The sequence below is a fragment of the Euprymna scolopes genome, chromosome 19 (assembly GCF_053919585.1).
Source record: "Euprymna scolopes isolate OS-2025 chromosome 19, ASM5391958v1, whole genome shotgun sequence".
Taxonomy (NCBI): domain Eukaryota; kingdom Metazoa; phylum Mollusca; class Cephalopoda; order Sepiida; family Sepiolidae; genus Euprymna; species Euprymna scolopes.
Genome location: NC_136500.1, coordinates 79,812,760 through 79,830,919, shown reverse-complemented (window position 1 = coordinate 79,830,919; position 18,160 = coordinate 79,812,760).

Genomic DNA, 18,160 nt, shown 5'->3' with positions numbered 1-18,160 from the left:
GGATTGCCTCTCCCCTCCCAATATAATTTCTCCTTTTACTGAATAATATGAACTTGAAATTATTGAACTCCATTTGTTGAACTGAAATGCTAATTTACAAAGATGTCAACAATTGTGGAAACAGACCAGCTAACAGTCTGTGCCCGCCAAGATAGACTTAATATTTGGCCAATTTCCTTCACTGGCGTTCCTCAAAATTACCAAAATGTACTCTCGCTTTCACTGTTAACGTTTTGCATTTTCTAAATGTGACTGTGAACCTCAGATATAGAATACATCGTGGAATTTTCACGGGTCGCGCTAGTTTATATATTAATACCCTAGTACCTTTAACGTATGTACATACATTCCAGATTATAAATTTGTCTTTATTTGTGGTCCATTTTTGACACATCAGGCTTAATCAGAGCTTGCGAGTTGATTTCTTACATCTAGGGCTGAACAGATCATTACCATGCCTCAGCTCGACATGAACAAAGCCAATGTTGGACTGATTGTCACGGATGTATCCTCAACTGTTGTGAACAACACCTACTCAATCTGTGCCTAACTTAAAAAAGTATTTTAATCATTGCGTCACAAATTATTATTCACCCTGCATATAGGAATCTGGCGCTGCTGATGGCGTTGCACTGCCTGTATTAACTCGATCGTGAAAAAGAAAAGTGTTTTTTTTTTGTTTTTTTTTTATTCTATTCAACTTTTATGGGAACTATCATAGTTCTTTGTGAGGCGTGGAGTTGTTTGACGGGATTTGAAAATCCTGTGGTTATTGAAGGTTGGAAAACATAAGAAATATAAGCGATCAGAGAATTTCCTCTTCTCACGGCAGCCTTGAGCTCAAATTCCGACAGGCAGCGTGGGTGGAATGTCATGCTCTCGGGTCAACCCACAAAGGATAGAAAAGGTGATAGATTGACGTACAGGCGAGATGATTAGATAGCCAAATAGACATGAAACTATTCACTTTTCAATTCTCTTTAGCTATTTAAAAATGTTATAAATTACTAGCCGGATACCCAGCGTTGCCCGGTCGTAAGATATGCTTAAATTTGATATTTTAAATTATGCAAATTATGCATTTATTATTATAGAGACAATTCTCTATTGATTATTATATTGAACCTAATATATAGTAGTGAGATCAAAACTAAAATATATATGGCTATGAGGGTGGAGAGTTGTATGTTTTGGTTTTGATTCTAGCTGATGGCACCCAAGTCATATATATTTATTTTGGGGTTTTGATCTCACTAATATATATTAGGTTCATCATTTTTTTTTTTTTTTATGAAGAGCAGACAATACATTGTGGATGCGTTGTTGGCAGCTCCCATAATTCTCACTTCTCCTAATTTGTCTCTCAGTCCTCATTTAGAATGAGTGATTTTTCTGACAAAGGGAGAAGAAAAAGCTGTATTCTAGGTCAGCAATAATTTTGCATGAGCAGTCGCCTGAGATGCCAGAAATTTTCTGTTTCTATTTCTATCCTTGTAGCCATGTCACTAATAAGAGTGCTGGATTGGTTGGTTGTTTTTGTTTTACGGCATATCAACCTTTTTCAGGTTATTTAATGCCGAATCTAGTTATTTTGTGGAACGATTTTTAATGGAGTATATTTGTTTTTTTAAGTCTGATTCTATTTAACCCATAGTTGGGACCCTAACAGATACTACCACTCCAGGTCAGAGTGGACCTGGGAGCAATGGCAATTAAAGGGTGGCTCCACACTCCCCAAGGCCTGCAAGGTGGGGCCTCACCATCGGATATAGTTTTAGGTCATATCCAGGACCAAGAGTTACTGGGCTGACATTATCCGTCTGATAGTCAAGGACCAAAACTTTGGATTAACCACTACGGAGGCCGTCCTATCAGCAGGTGCAAAGTACTGGGACTGTTGTATTGCCATTTGGTGAATGGATTCTGGACCATGTAGAAGATTTTGGCGGGGCTTCTTGATGCCATATTAGTGGGTAATTGTTACAGCTTTATCTTATCATGGTCTACAAAAAACATATTTCTTCACTTCTTTTTTCCCTTATTTTCCCTTTCTGCCCTGCTCTAACCAAATCTGTCGACCTATTCCACAAATCCTAAAACTCAATCATGAAAAATCTCCAGAAAGAATACAAGATTAAACCCAGAACTCCAACTTCTAACGTAGACTCCCACTACCATGTGTCCTTCTTCAACATCAGTGGTCTACATTCGAACCTTCCAGAGGTTGAAACCAATTCACAGGAGACCAAACCAGACCTATTCTTCCTAAGTAAAACTGGCATTAGGCCGACTATTTCCCTAGATGAGTTCATGATTAAAGGATATTCTAACTTCCCAAATCTGAACCCCAAGATCGCCATGAACATGAAATATGTGCCTACATAAGAGATGGCTTTCTATGTGGTAGGGACAGCTCCAGAGAAGTCCCTAAAATTGCCCTATATGTGCGGATCTGCTAACAGTTACATCTCATAGGATAAGTGACTCTCAACGGAGGCTTCCTTTCTAGAACAATTGCTCTTGACATATCAAAGGGTTATATGGGATAAAGGTCTATTCCACAAGATCTCCAGCTATGGTGGAGCTGGAAATGTCTTTTCAATTATTAAATCATTTTTCTCTGATAGGTTCATAAGAGTAGTAGTTGATGAGTAGAAATCAGAAGCTCACAGTATTAATGCTGGAGTCCCTCAGGTGTCTCTTCCTGATCTACATCAATAATCTCCCAAATCACATCCTAAGATTATTTGTAGACATTTACGCTGATGACACTACTATCTATGGCAACACTTCAAAGACTGTAAATGACCAAGTTCTCTCTAATCCTCTCTCCTCTGATCTTGAGCATGTGGTGCAATGAGGAAAGAGGTGGCTGGTTAATTTTCATGCATCTAATACCAAGCTTCTATTTTTATATTATCAATGCTTTGATCCCCGTCTGGCATCAATTGAAATGAATGGCTCTCATCTTGGGGAGGCTCCATGTTTTGACAAGCTTCTTCGTCTGACCTTTACTCCTGATCTGAAATGGAACAAATACATCAAATCCATTCTCAAATCTACTGGAAAAATGATAGCGTTAATCTGTGTGAGTGATCTCCCCTGAAAAAACTCTCCCTGTGAGTGAGGCGTTTTCCGGTCGGAAGTGGGAAAGCGGCCATTGTTGTATATACTCGATAGTTAGTGAGGAGTCGAATAAAATATTCTCTCCGTATCCGTTGTTGAAGTCCGTCATTTATATGTTTATATACTTCTTTATAAGTATTAACAGTCTTGTGTTCAACTACTAACAGATAGGATCTTTTTACCGCTCCAGTAGATATCTCACTGCTGATACAATTCTCTACCTGTATGAGCCAAGTATGTCCAAGGATGGAGTACTGTTGCCACATCTGAGCAGGAGCTGCTAGAAGCAGTTTATTCTGCTTTGACAAAATAGACTTTGTAGCCTCGTGGAAATGCCCTTTTTAATTCCCTGCAACTTCTTTCCCACTGAAGAGACTTTACAAACCTATCTCAGCTTTATTGTTATTTTCATGGCAAGTGTTCATGTGAGCTCAAATCTATGGTCCTTCCTTGCCTGACTTTTTCACGAAAAACACTTGTCTACCTAAAACCACTATTAATAATTTCCCCCACTCTTTATCTGCGCCTAAACCTAAACGTAGATTCCATGAACAAAACTTTTTTCTTAGAACTCCACACCCGTTGAACTCTCTTCCATTTTCCTGCTTTCCAACTGGCTACAGTATGGTCATTTTCAAGTCCAACATAAACAAATTCTTGATGAGCCACCCCCTTAAGTAATCCAATTTACCAAATTTCCACTACTAATGATTACGATAATATTTACTATTGACTACTGTGCACTCATTAACTCTGGCCATATCTGTAAGGAAAAGGGAAATCATCTACCATTATGGGACGAAGTAAAAATTAGACAGAGAGGAACAGTGGAGAGTAAGATGACTGAAAGAAGCAGCACATAAGTAAACCTAGAGAGAATTTAATACGATATGGGAACCATTAATTATAAACCATAGATAATATATACAAGTAATAAGTAAAAAAAAAAAAAACTATTTACTTATCACTTATTATACTTACGTGTGTACATAGATTACTGTTTTTAAAAATAATAAATAAATAAATAAATAAAAAATACGTCCAAATAAAAAATGGGCGACTTTCTAAGAAAACACCGGTTCTCCAAGGTGGAGACCTTAACCTTAATATCGTTTAAAAAATCAACAACAAAAACTACGTAAATAGATAATTTGGTTGTTTTTGTTTTACGGCATATCAACTCTTTTCGGGTTATTTAATGCCGAATCCAAAGATTTTGAAGAAAAATTGTTTTAATAGAGTATATTTGTTGTTTTCACGTCGGTTTCTATTCAACCCATAGTTGGGACCCTAACAGGTACTACCACTCCGGGTCAGAGTGGACCTGGGAGCAATGGTAATTAAAGGGTGGCTCCACACTCCCCAAAGCCCACAAGCTGGGGCCTCACCACTGGATATAGTTTAAGGTCATATCCAGGACCCGTAAATAGATAAACGATAAAAACTAAACAGTAAATTGTCTATGGCATCATAGCGTGGTGGATTAAGGTGCTGGACTGAAATACATAAGGTGTGGGGGTTGAGTAAGACCCCGAAATACCCATGTACATAGATTACTGTTTTTAAAAATAATATATATATATATATATATATATATATATATATATATATATATATATATATATAGTGATATTTACAACTAGAAATAAAAATAGGCTCCTAAAATTCATACCAGAATTGTCCGCAAGGACCTGTGGCGCATTGGTTAGAGTACTTGGAAAAATCAATTGTAAAAAGTGATATTCTCCTGAAGGTTGAAGGTTCAATCCTCAGTGTTGACGACCAAAAAAAATACAATTGCAAATTACTTAGGAACTCTATCCAGTCATGGCTGATGGAACAAGAGCACGCTACCCCCGTGAAGTAAATAAAAGGGTTCTGCTCAAAATTCTGTTCAAATTCCCGAGTTTGACAGAAACATTCCCAAGTTCGACAAGATACACCTGAAGAAGATCCGAGTTTACGGCGACCGAAACATTGTGAAAATCACACACAAGATGAGAACAGTAATCCAATGAATCTAAATAATACGAATAACCAATCCTCATCTCAAGAATTCAGAAACGTCATTAGTCTCTTCCTGTTCGCTATATCTCCCTGTCTCTCTTTTTCTCCATCTCTCTATCTCTAGCTATAAGTTAAGCTATATAAGTTAAATACTATTAATACTGGTGATGATATTCCCTATTTTTATAATGGACGAATTGTCCCAATCTTGTTTTGCAGTTATTTTCATTATCTTTTACTTTTAATAAACACAGACAGAGAGAGACAAAGAGAAAAGAACAGAGGATGAAAGCGAGAATGTTCAAAATACGAACGGAGTTGAAGAAGATCACACACCTTACAATGAGAGAGGGTGGGAGTAATTGACAGAAATTTAGAGATTGGTGACTTGATGGGTAGATTTCAATGTATGACTTATTAGAATAATTAAATTGGATTATTTTGAAAACATAGCTCGCTCCCAACATCAAGGAATCTCTTAATATCTATTTTGCATGATTCGCATAAAAAAAGCCTGAAGGAATCAAATGATGATTAATCCAGCATCAGTATAATTACTAGAAAGATACCCGTCCCAGTACAATTATAATCAATATGTATAGCATTAGTTTTTTTTAATATGAATTATATTATTCTGTACTCACTAGACATTCTCACACACACACACACACACACACACACACATATATATATACATATATATATATATATATATATATATATATATATATATATATATGCGTGTCTGTGCGCGCGTGCGTGCGTGCGTGTGTTAAAACTTTTCCATCCTAAATACTATGCAATTATATACAATGTAGAAACTATGCATAGATAGAACTAAATGTAATAGTTAAATGAAACCAGTCAGCCAACTATCCAATAAAAAAAAACATCGTGGTGATATTTCTTGTTGTTTATGACAAACGGACTATTCCACTTTTGTTTTACAGTTAGTTTTATTACCTGCTACTTTTAATAAGCACAAAGAGGGAGAGAGAGAACGAGAGAGAGAGAGAACGAGAGAGAGAGAGAGAAAGAGAGAGAGAGAAAGAAAGAGAAATGGAGAGGGGAGATAGATAGATAGATAGATAGATAGATAGATAGATAGAGAGCAAGAATGATAGGAACTGTGTACAATACGAGCGGGGTTGCAAAGGATCGACACACCATGCAATAAGAGAGGATGAGAGGAATAAATAGAAACTTAGTAAGAGATTGATAACTTAATATATTGTAGGGGACTAGGATATATAAATCCCAATCCCGTTACAAAAGAATAATGAAACGAATGGAATTGAAGGAAACAAAAACTCAATTGATGGATAAGATAAACGTGTCGTTTATTTACTGTTGAAAGAATTAATGTTTTAGATATAACATGTGTTCATGTCCGCGCGGGTGTAACCATCGTTTGTTGCGAGACTGGTGGTGTAGAAAGAAAAAGGAAATGTGTGTTCATCTCACGTTCGTTTGTTCGCGCGTGGGAAGAGAAGTGAGTAATGTAATAGAACGAGAAATGGCAGTCCATCGTGTAGACAAAGAAAAGGATAGAGGGTTGACGTCAGTTAACAGTCAGCTACGCGAAGGTGTTCTCAGGGACCAGTAGTAGATAGAGAGAGAAAAAGTGAGAATGTGTACGTACGGTCTGTTAGCTTTTTGCCCCACATAGTAGCAAGTGGTGTGAGGCACGCGGTCGGTCCGTAGACCGACCAGCTCGAAAGCTGGTCCTAAAAGGAAGCCGCTTATTGCTCTTTCTTTTATACTTGTTTCCGGTAGTCTTTTGCGCATGTGTGTATTTCCTTTGAAAGGGGAAGTGACGTTGTCCATGCGTGCGTGTATGTGAGCACATGTGTGCACGTTAGCGTGTGTGTATATACACGTGAATGTGAGTGTATGTACACGAACGTGAATATATGTACGTGTGTGGACGTGGGCGCGTATGTTTGTGTGCGCGTATGTATATGACAAGTAATGAGATGTGAACGTGTGTTTTTGTGTGAGACTAGAAAAGGCTCGCGCAATATAGATTTTAAATTTTCGCTACTTAGATCAATTATTTTGTGTGATATCAGCCGTTTTTTTTTTTTTAGGGAAGATGCAATTTATAATCTATTATTATTATTATTATTATTATTATTATTATTATTGTGTGTGTGTGTGAGAGAGAGAGAGAGAGAGAGAAAGAAACTCTCTCTCTCACACACGCACACAATAATAATAATAAGAGAGAGAGAGAGAGAGAGAGAGAGAGAGAGAGAGAGAGAGAGAGAGTTTCAGGGATAGGAAGTCATCAAAAGAGTTGAGGAATTACACATTTCCAACATAGTTGATGTTTTGTGCCAGAATAAATTGAAGTGGTATGGAAATGTTGAAAGGGTAGATTATGCAAATCCAGTCAGCGGATGTAGGTTTGTTGAGGTCGATGGATTTGAGGGAGGAGTAGACCATGTAAGACATGGAGTTAGTCAGTTAAGGATGACCTTATGAAGTTGAGATTACAACTAGGCCTTGCACAAGAACGAGAGGCCTGAAAAAAAGCCATAAGGCAAAACCATCCAACCCATATGCTCACACGGAAACGGACGTTAAACGACGACGACGGTGGTGATGATGATGATGATGATGATGATGATGATGATGATGATGATGATGATTATCTGTTTTGGGTCACCATTGGCAATGCCAATTCATTTTTATTTTATTTTATTTTTTTTTTCTATTACGGCACACACTGAAACGGAACAGAACATAACAGCGTTTTAAGTTTTATTGTATTGCGAAACTTTAGATGTTTTAAATATTCATTAGCGTGCGAGTCCAAATGAGCGGGAGGGGGGGCAGTGAATGGGTGCAATCGTACTAACCTTGTATGAGATGGTAATTGAATCATTCTTATTGAAAAAAAAAAAAACATTGTGTCACCAGCATCCTGTAATCGACGTTTGGCTCTCGACTGTGCTGTTTTCTCCAGTATCCTCTGCTGGCAAAGTTTAGATATCTGCGTAAAAGCTAAACTAACTGATAAACGAGCTGCTGCTTCTATTTCATTCGAGAGGATCAAAAAACTTGGTTAGCTAAATCGCATGAGAATTTTTACCTACATTAATATTAATGTGGTGCACTAGAAACACTAAGGAGACGATTTTTATAAGTAAAATTTACTTCTCGTATAATACCATTCATCAAAGGAGTGTTGTTAGAATTTAACAACATACTAGCAGGCCGTCTGGTGTTGCCTGGTCGGAAAATAGGCTTAAATATATTTTAATTTATGCAGATTTCGCATTTATTATTATGGAGCCAATTTCTATTGATTATTATATTGTACCCAATATATAGTAGTCATTTCAAAAGTTTAACAATATATATATATATATATATATATATATATATATATATATATATACATATATATATATATAAACTTGGGTGCTATTAGCTAGAATCAAAACCAAAACAATTAGCGCTCCAGATTTAGTCGTTATCATTTGTGCTATCGTCAGACGGATAAGATATAGTGTCTATAAGTTCGGTACTTGTACAGTTGAATCAAGATATTAAAAAATGAAAATATCGAAGAAAGGTTATATTGTACGTATCCGTTATGGAACGAAGTTCTTCGAAAAAAAAATTTCCACTTAATTTCATCAAGTAGGCTTTTTTTTTTTTTGCAGCGACAAAAAACAATTTGTTATGATACCGAGCAAAAGGTTTGATTTTTAGGAAGAAAAGCTAGTATTAAAGATGGGGAAGGAGTGTCGGCACTTTAAATTGAGTTATCTCCCCGTGGCATGTCAAAAAAATTTCAAAGATGTCTATCTTCAACGCGCTGTCATAAAAACGTGTTTTTCCGCTGTAAAAAATAAAAATAAAAATAAAAGTTACTCGATCAAATTAAATAAAAAAAAAATTTTTTCAGAAATCTTCTGTCCAAAACGGATACGTGCAATATAACCTTTTTTTTTTTTTTTTTTTTGATATTTTCATTTTTTAATGTCTTGATTAAACTGTACAAGTACTAAAAATTTAGTACGCAAACGTAAGACACCGGAAGTTGACTCGGTTTAGGTAAATGTGGAATGGAAGTCACTAAGCATGAAACGAAAAACGAAACCATATGGAATCACTTCTTGTTTTATCATGAAACGATTAAAAATGATAATAAACTTTTATTTTTTACATTTCTATAAATATTTTTTTAATATTTAAAATATGGAAATGTTCTTTATTAACACAAGAAGTGTTAATAAAAATATTTCATACATTATTTATGACAAAATCCCATTTATTTATCTTAAGAAACTACTTTTTATACAAATGTTTAAACTAAGTTTTTTTTTTCTTTCTTTTAATAACATATTATTTATGACAAAAAATTCTGTGATAAAACTTGTGAAAGACATAAATATATTGGTACTGGATATGACCTTAAACTAAATCCGATGATGAGGCCCCAGCCTGCGGGATTTGGGAAGTGTGAAGCCACCCCCTTAATCGCCATTGCTCCCAGATCCACTTTGACCCGGAGTGGTAGTACCTGTTAGGGTCCAAACTATGGGTTAAATAAAAATTGACTTGAAAAAAAAAAAAAATATCGTATTAAAATATTTTTCTTCAAAACCACTGGATTTGGCATTAAATAACTTAAAATGGGTTGGTATGCCGTAAAACAAAAATCAGCCAACATAAATATATTATTTCCAAAAGACACCATTTATAGAAATGTAAATAAAAAATTTTCATTAGTTTTTTTTTTTCATGATAACACAAGTGTTAAAAAAAACTATTTACAGAAATGTAAAAAATGAAAAAAAAAATTTTAATTGATTTATGGTAGCAAAATGGTGTTAAAACTAAAATAATTGTTTGAAGTAAATTATTAGGTTGTCCGGAAAATAATGGCCAATTTTAGAGAAAAAGGATTTATTAATCAAATAGGTGACACTAGACATTGAAATTAGTCAAAATATGATCCTTGAACAGCTATGCATTTTTGCCATCAATCAACTAGATCATTTATGCCTCGTTGATAAAAATTCTTTGGCTTAGATGCTAAGAAATCTTTGAAAAAAGATTCAACCTCTGCATTAGATCTGAAAGTTTTGTTGCTTAAAAAAGCGGCTAAATGCTTGAAAAAATTGGTAGTCCGTGGGTGAAAGATCTGGAGAATAAGGAGGATGTGGTAGAGTTTCGTATCCCAGGTCTGTGAGTTTCTGCAGTGTCATTCTCGCAACATGAGGCCGTGCATTATCGTGGAGCAGGATTGGACCACGCCTATTCACGAATGCAGGTCTCAATTTTTGTAAATGATGATGCATTTCTTCGAGTTGATTGCAGTAAACCTCTGCCGTGATGCTCTGATTAGCATCCAGAAAGTTGTAATGAATAACACCAATTGCACACCACCAAACAGTCAGCATAATCTTCTGTTGGTGAAACTTTGGCTTTGGAAAATGTTTGGGTGGTTCATCACAATCAAGCCATTGACCTGATCGTTTCCGATTATCATAAATGATCCACTTTTTGTCACAGGTGACTATTCGGTCAAGAAATGGATCATTAATGTTTTGCAAAAAGAGCATCGAACACATTTCAAAACGTCGAGCTTGTTGATTTTCATTGAGCTCATATGGGACCCATTAGTCGAGCTTTTTCACCTTGCCAATTTGCTTCAGATGGTCCGACACTGTTGAACTGCTGACACCAAGTTCCCGAGATATTTCCCTGACACTTTGCCGTGGATTTTGCTCAACAATAGCTCTCAAATTTTCATTGTCAAGATTAGATGGCCGTCCTCTACCTTCTTCATCTTTAAGGCTCTCATCATCACTACAAAATTTCTGAAACCACCTTCGTACTTTTCTATCACTTGTGATGCCTTCTCCCCATGCCCTATTGATATTTGCAGTTGTTTGAGAAGCATTGTTACCAAGCTTAACTTCATGGAGGAAAAGTAATCGTAAGTCTTCTTTTCTCATATTCCAAATTATGGGCTCATTCGCTCATAAAACGTTTTCTGAAAGAAAAAAGTAAGAAATTATTAAAGAGCACATATAAATCAATAATCATGTTGATGTTTACCTGAAATATAATATAAATCCTATGATAAAATCCAATTTCAAAACAGACTTCCTGAAATGGCCATTATTTTCCGGACAACCTAATATTTCCATATGGTTTCGTTGTTCGTTTTATGTTTACTGACTTCCATTCCATAGGTAAACCGAGTTCACTTCCGGTGTCTTAAGTTTGCATACTGAATTTTTGGACATAGTCGAATTAGTTAAAAATGAGCGAATTTAAACAGATAAATGATTTTTTGCACACGTGTACAAAAGCACTGAAATCAAGTTATGCCTGCCAAGTTTAAATTCTTTTCAATTTTACCTCCTTAGCAGCTATTTTACTGTATATATATATATATATATATATATATATATATATATATATATAACAATGGTCCTCAAAAAATGCAATCATTTGACCTGCCTCGCATCTCAAAGGTGATGCACTTTGAAAAAATGGGGACAGATAGCCACACACAGATGCACAGATATAGTGAGGTTTATAAATTGGATAAGGAATTTAACCCTAACAAACAATTTTTAAAACTCTTTTTAACATCGCCCATGTATGGAGTATTGCTGTCACATTTGGGCTGGTGCATCTGCTACTAGTCTCGCTCCTAGACAAGGTTCAAAAGAGAGTCACAAATCTGATAGCTTCAGCCTCTGTCCCATCGACGTAATGCTGCATCCCTCTGCCTGTTCTACAAGTATTTTGATGGTGAATGCTCTGGCGAACTGCAGACACTTGTGTCCCCACGGCGTAGACATCCTCGACAAACGCAACAGGCAGCTAAATCCCATCCCCACACAGTAGAGATCCCTAGATGTAAAAGATCTTTCTACTCCAGTAGTTTCTTCCCCAGAACTGCTAGACTCTGGAATTCCATTCCAGGCCACTGTTTCCCCAACTGTACTGACACACATAAGTTCAAGTGTAACGTGAACTGACATCTTGCTGCCCAAATCCCAACATAGTACCCCAGTAGTTGTTGCCCCTGATATTAACCCCCTACACCAAAGTGGCAATGTGCCTTGTTTGGGGTGAAAATGTAATTAAAAAAAACAAAAAAGAAACATGAAGTGTCTGACTGACTGATTATCCAGTAGACAGGTGCTCCCCATTAAGTTTAGTTTGTGGCATCCCTCTCCTCAAGTTGCCAAGCCTTCAAATCCTCCTTGATAGTTGTAACCCAAACTTTGTGTGGGCGGTCAGTGCCAGACAAGCCGTCAGCTCCCATGATGCAGACTCTGTTTTTTCATCTACTGTTGCGATTGACATGACCAAACTAGCAGAAACACTTTTCACATAATGATACACCCAGAGGTGGTATTTATTTATTTATTTATTTATTTTGCAAAGAATGGAATTGCTGACATGCTCTGTGACCATTGTATGGTGTAACGTAATCCCCCATTGAGGAGCGTTAGAACTATGCTGAAGTAGCTTTTTATTCAAGATGCTTATGAAAGAAGACTTGAACTGTGAAATAAAAGGTGATGGTTCAATTACAACTGCTTATGGGGAGAAAAATTCCCCTAGCTCAATAAAAAGCGGATCCTTTGAGAACCCTGGTTAGGTCTGTATACCCTGTATTACGAGACTGTGCTGTTGATAGCAGCGAAGTGAAAAAAAAAAGCTTGAAGAAAAAAAAGCTCTTGTAAATTGTGACTGTGACTCTGTGAAAAAAAAAATTGAACTATGATAAATTTGATGAAAAGAAATTGGAAAAAGGGGAATAACTCTTATAAAGCCTTGAAAAAAAAGTCGAGTAATGTTATTTGAAAAAAAAGGGGACAAAACTTTTAAACAAGGAAAGTAACTCTTATGAGCTACTTGATGAACTTAGTTCATTTTATTGAGTAACAATTTTTAAATGATAATTATCTATCTTTGAATTATTAATGTGAATTGAAAAAAAAAAGAATATATAACAAAAGAAAAAAATTGCATGTGAAAAATAAAAATAAATTATATTAGCCCTAACGAACTTTGTACTTTTTACATTTTTGATGATTTTACGAACTTTTTTAAATTAATTTCTTATGAACTTTTTTTTAATTAATTTCTTATGAACTTTTGAATGAAAAAGGGGGAGAACCCTGCATAAAAAGGGTAGATATGGGATTGTGTATATGTTATCTTGTTGACGGATAATTTGAGGTTGGAGAGAGGGGTCTGTGAAAAAAAATCTGACGGCGAACTGTAAAAAGGGATGGAGTGGTGTGTTAAGGAATTAGACTCCATTGGTTCTACAAAGCAATATAGTTTAATGGGGGCGAATGTAACGTAATCCCCCATTAAGGAGCGTTAGAACTATGCTGAAGTAGCTTTTTATTCCCGGGTGACGCCAGATAAGCCAAGGATTTAAGATAGAGAAGATAAATATATATATTTTATTTCATGTCAAAATAGATATTGTTTAAAACCAGAGAAATATATTCTTATGGCTAAAAGTTGATGACAGGAAATTTAACTTATAACATTGTCTGGCCTTAAATGAACTCAAAGTCGGATGTCAGAACTGACATCTGACCTTGGCAGTCGTGAGAATCAGAATTCAAATTTCAGGTATGGGAATTGTACCCACGCAAAAGCCTAAAGCTTTCAATTTCGTGGTGAAATCTTATTGGCTGGGAGAATTTTCACCCCATCCACACACCTTACTATATATACGACTGTCGTGCGAAAATTAGTCAGATTAGTTGAGAGTTGGGAGTTGAAGTAGATTGCTTGTGGAGTTCGAGAAGAACAGACCGTATAGAGCCGTGACCCCTCCACCTTCCTCATCCAACCGTCTGCTGCTGTCTGTGAAGAGATTTGAGACTGTGAAAAAAAACTGAATGAGATTTGTAAAAACATTTGTACATAATTATGCAAAATTAAGCTTCTGTAGATAGACTACATGAGTTTGTCTTTCTTCCTGCCTGCTGCTTCGATATTCGCTTTAAGCATACCAGATTTCATGTAAAAACCTCAGAGAAGACTAGACTACACGAGCTGAGATTTCTAGATAAAAAGGGGTATTTAATCACCTTCTCGCGTGAGGGGTTGCAATGGCATACTGAGAAAAGCATGACTCCCTCACTATGCAGAAGTCGTTGCTTGTCAGTGGCAATTATAATTTAACGTTATTTCTAAATTTTACTTGAATATTTAAAAAAAATTTCATAAACTGATGAAGTTTAATAAAATGTTTAATGTGTCCTTATTAATGGAATGAGCTTAATAATAATTAATGTAATGTCACATTTAAATCAAAGCTTTAAAGCTTTTTAAGACCATGCAACAACGGTTGTCAGGTTAAAAAAAAGTACATAGCACATAAGTTCCGGTGTAAGAAAATTATCTTGATACTAAATTTGACCTTTATAGGTACCGTTTTCATGTATTATAAATCATTTTATTATCGTTGATTATGAAATAAAAAAAACACAGAATTGCCAGCTAACAGGGCGCATTGATTCATCTGCTCTCTCTAGTCTTGAGGGAACGTCAGTCAGAACCGGACCTTCAGCCTAGCAGTACCTCTTCTCTCATCTCCTGGACATCTTGTTCTAGCATTGACGGCCTCCACTGGAGGTAACTGCTATTAGCTGGGGACTGACGAGGATCTCATAAAGAACTTTCTATTCCTTTTTCCTTTTTCGTAGTCCAACCTGCAAGTTCCTGCTATCAATAAATATTCTTGTTCTAGCATTGACGGCCTCCACAATATTCTAAGTTGTTATTGTTAAAAAGAAGTTAGTTCTTCTTTTATGCTGTATTCTTTAACTATATTTTATTTGGAAAGTAAAATAATTACCTTCCTAAAAATCTCTCGCCATGTTCATCACTAAGATTCTCTGCAAAATTCTCAAAAGTGATAATTTTGCACAAAACTGTAGATAATTCAACAAAAATAATAATTATTAAAAAAAAAGAAAAAAAAAAGACCAGAAATAGATTTTCCATGGCGTTGTACATATAAAAATGGCCATAGATATTTTCTTTACTTTTTTGAGTGTTGCACAGTGTTATTTGAATATAATGTGTTGGTAAAGGTACCTGACTATGATGACTGTTGCGGGGGGACCTTTTTTTTTTTTGTATTTTTGTAAATTTGGATAGTTTGGTTTCGAGTTATTTTATGCTGAATCCAGTAATTTGAGGAAAAAAGTTTTATGCTTCAAGTTTTTTTTTTTATATCTTTAAGTATTTATTCATGGTGTTTGGTTTGATTGTTTTGTTTTACAGCATATCAACCCTTTTCACATTACTTAAATGTTGAACCCAGTAACTTTGGAAAAAGTGTTTATGCTTCAAGTCTTTTTTATTTTTTTTATTTTTAAATATTTATTTATGGTTTGGTTTGATTGTTTTGTAGAGGAAAATTGTTATTTTTGTTTTTTACTTTGCAGAACATGATTGAGTTTTGCAAAGGGGGAAAGGAAACAAAACAATAGCATCAATGTTTAGTGCATTTTATGCCAGGAAGCCAGTATCTTCAGACAGCCTGATCTGGTGGCACCTGTAATTGTGACGATGGCATGTTGCTTTTTTTCCTATTCATTGTTAAAATTTTACATCTTCACTACTAATTTTCCATGGAGGGCATGTGAAAATAAGCGAATTGGGTGTGCATGTTGTCGCTGCGTGCAACTTAGCAAGTAGCATGCAACATTCTCAGACAAATTAGATCGTGTTGACTGCTCATGCAAAAATCGACTCGACTGTTGAACAGATCAACATAAGGTGAATACTCTTATAAATTTGATTTTTTTTTTTTTGTGTATTGATATTCATATTAAAAAACCTTTTTTTTTCTTCCCCACGAAAGCAAAATGTGACACAAGGTCGTTTTGAATGTGGGAGAACCCCCCCCCCCCCAAAAAAAGGGCAAAAGGGGAACTCTGGTAAGGACAAAAGTTAATAATTGTCTCAGTATAGAAGGTTTCCCTTCCATTGACCAAGGACAATTTAACTTAAGTGCAGCATAAGAACAGATTCCACACTCTGATCCCAGCCTGCAGGCCAAGAAAGGAAAAAGGCAAGCATTTTTTCTATTTATTTCGTTATTTATTTGCTTCCCCACTGAGCAACTTAAGCACAAGGCAGTTTTTTAATGTGGAGAGTGAGGGGAGGGAGACCAGCTCCCCCCGAGAGGGAACTGAATAGTGACAATTGGTATGAAGGATTTTCCCTCCATTGACCAAAACTGATTGCTCCAGAGCAATGGTCTTATATGCGGGGTTGCTCCCACATATGGTCTTTGATTGCGGTATCTGCCGGAACAGATGGTATTTATTTGCTCCCCCACCGAGCAAATTAGGCACAAGGCCGATTTTTAATGTGAGGAGTGAAGGGAGGGGGAAGGGAAAATGGGGACCAGCTCCCGAGAGGTGGGAAATGGGAGCTGGTTAAAGGTCAGGCATGTGGGGTCGCCCCCACATCTGGTCTTTGCTAGTCATAGCTAGTCATAGCTAGTCATAGCTTGCAGTATCTGCCGGAACAGATACTACACTTTGATAACAGAAAAAAGATCTTGGCCTGAAGGTCAAGAAGAAAGGTTCGTCTTTTCCTTTTTCCTTTATTTATTTAAAAAAAAATACAACTTTGTTACATATAGGCCGTGGAATTGCATCCATCTGAAAAAGATTTAGCTATTTTGCATATTCGTTTAAACATTCATTTTAATTAATTCGCTATTAGTTTTTTCAGTTTTCTTATGGAATGACCATCTTTAGTTAACTATTATGTGTAATAATATTCATGCAGATATTCTACATGATTTATACTTGCGTAATATTTGCGTAAAATACTTATAGTAAACACAAACCTCTTTCTATATATATTTATGTATGCATATATATATTTGTTTAAAAAATTTTGCTTACCAAACTCCTGTCATATTTTGGTCTACATACATGAAACTTAATATATAGGGTATTTGAACCCATGCGAAACTTTATATTTGGGTTTTAGCTGGGGAAAATCAGTGCAAAAGTGTCGAAATTTAATAGAATTTGCCAGGTGAAGATCGAACGATGGCATTACAAATATGCATGCATAACGTAATAGCTATTGGTTCATACTTTAATTTTTAGCCTTGCAAACATTTCTTCATAGTGCAGACATTAACGTCAAAGGAAAAAGTAAATCATCAGCTAAACGTTTTGGTTTCGATTCTCGGTAGTGGGCCAGGAGTCATTTTTTTTTAAAACCATTTTAAATCATTACTATATATTGGGTTCAATATAATCTATAATATAAATCTCAACTGTCTGTTTAAATTTATGTATGCATATATGCATCTCTGCCTAAAACTTTCGACAGAGGCAGCGGATTTTAACGAGATCGGTATCATTTTGAAGCTCGGTCCTTCGGACGGCAAATATCGAAAAATTGGCTAAAAACATTAATTCCTTCACCTTCAACTGGACACTTTCCTACAGGGAGGGGTCGCTTTTTTTCGCTAATATTTTTGAAAATTATCCCCTCTTTTCAATTCATTAGCCTTAATTTAAAATTTAATGTAACGTACACACACCAACACTAAATTGGCAAGCGTAGCTAGCCACTATTATATTTAACTTCGGGTTAAAATGAGTAGGAACATTTTTGAAGTAAGGATTTTTGTTTTATTTCTTGGAATGATGTATGGCAATCCACTGTCCACTCCCAAATTTTATCCTTCTTTAGTAATTGATTAAGTGGTGCGCGCAATTTATGCATGTTGGCGATAAACCCTTGGTAATAATTTATCAAGCCTAAAAAACTTTGTAATTGTGCTGTTTTCCTGTGCCGGCATTTCTCTAATAGCGGTGTCGCCCTGTCTGGATCTGGGTCCGAGCGTCTGCCCTCTTTATCAACGGTACTTGATTTTTTGTAAAAAGAATTCACACTTGTCTTTTTTTTTTTTTTTTTTTTTATCTTAAACCCATAATTTTGTATTCGACTGAATACTTGTTTGATATGGTTT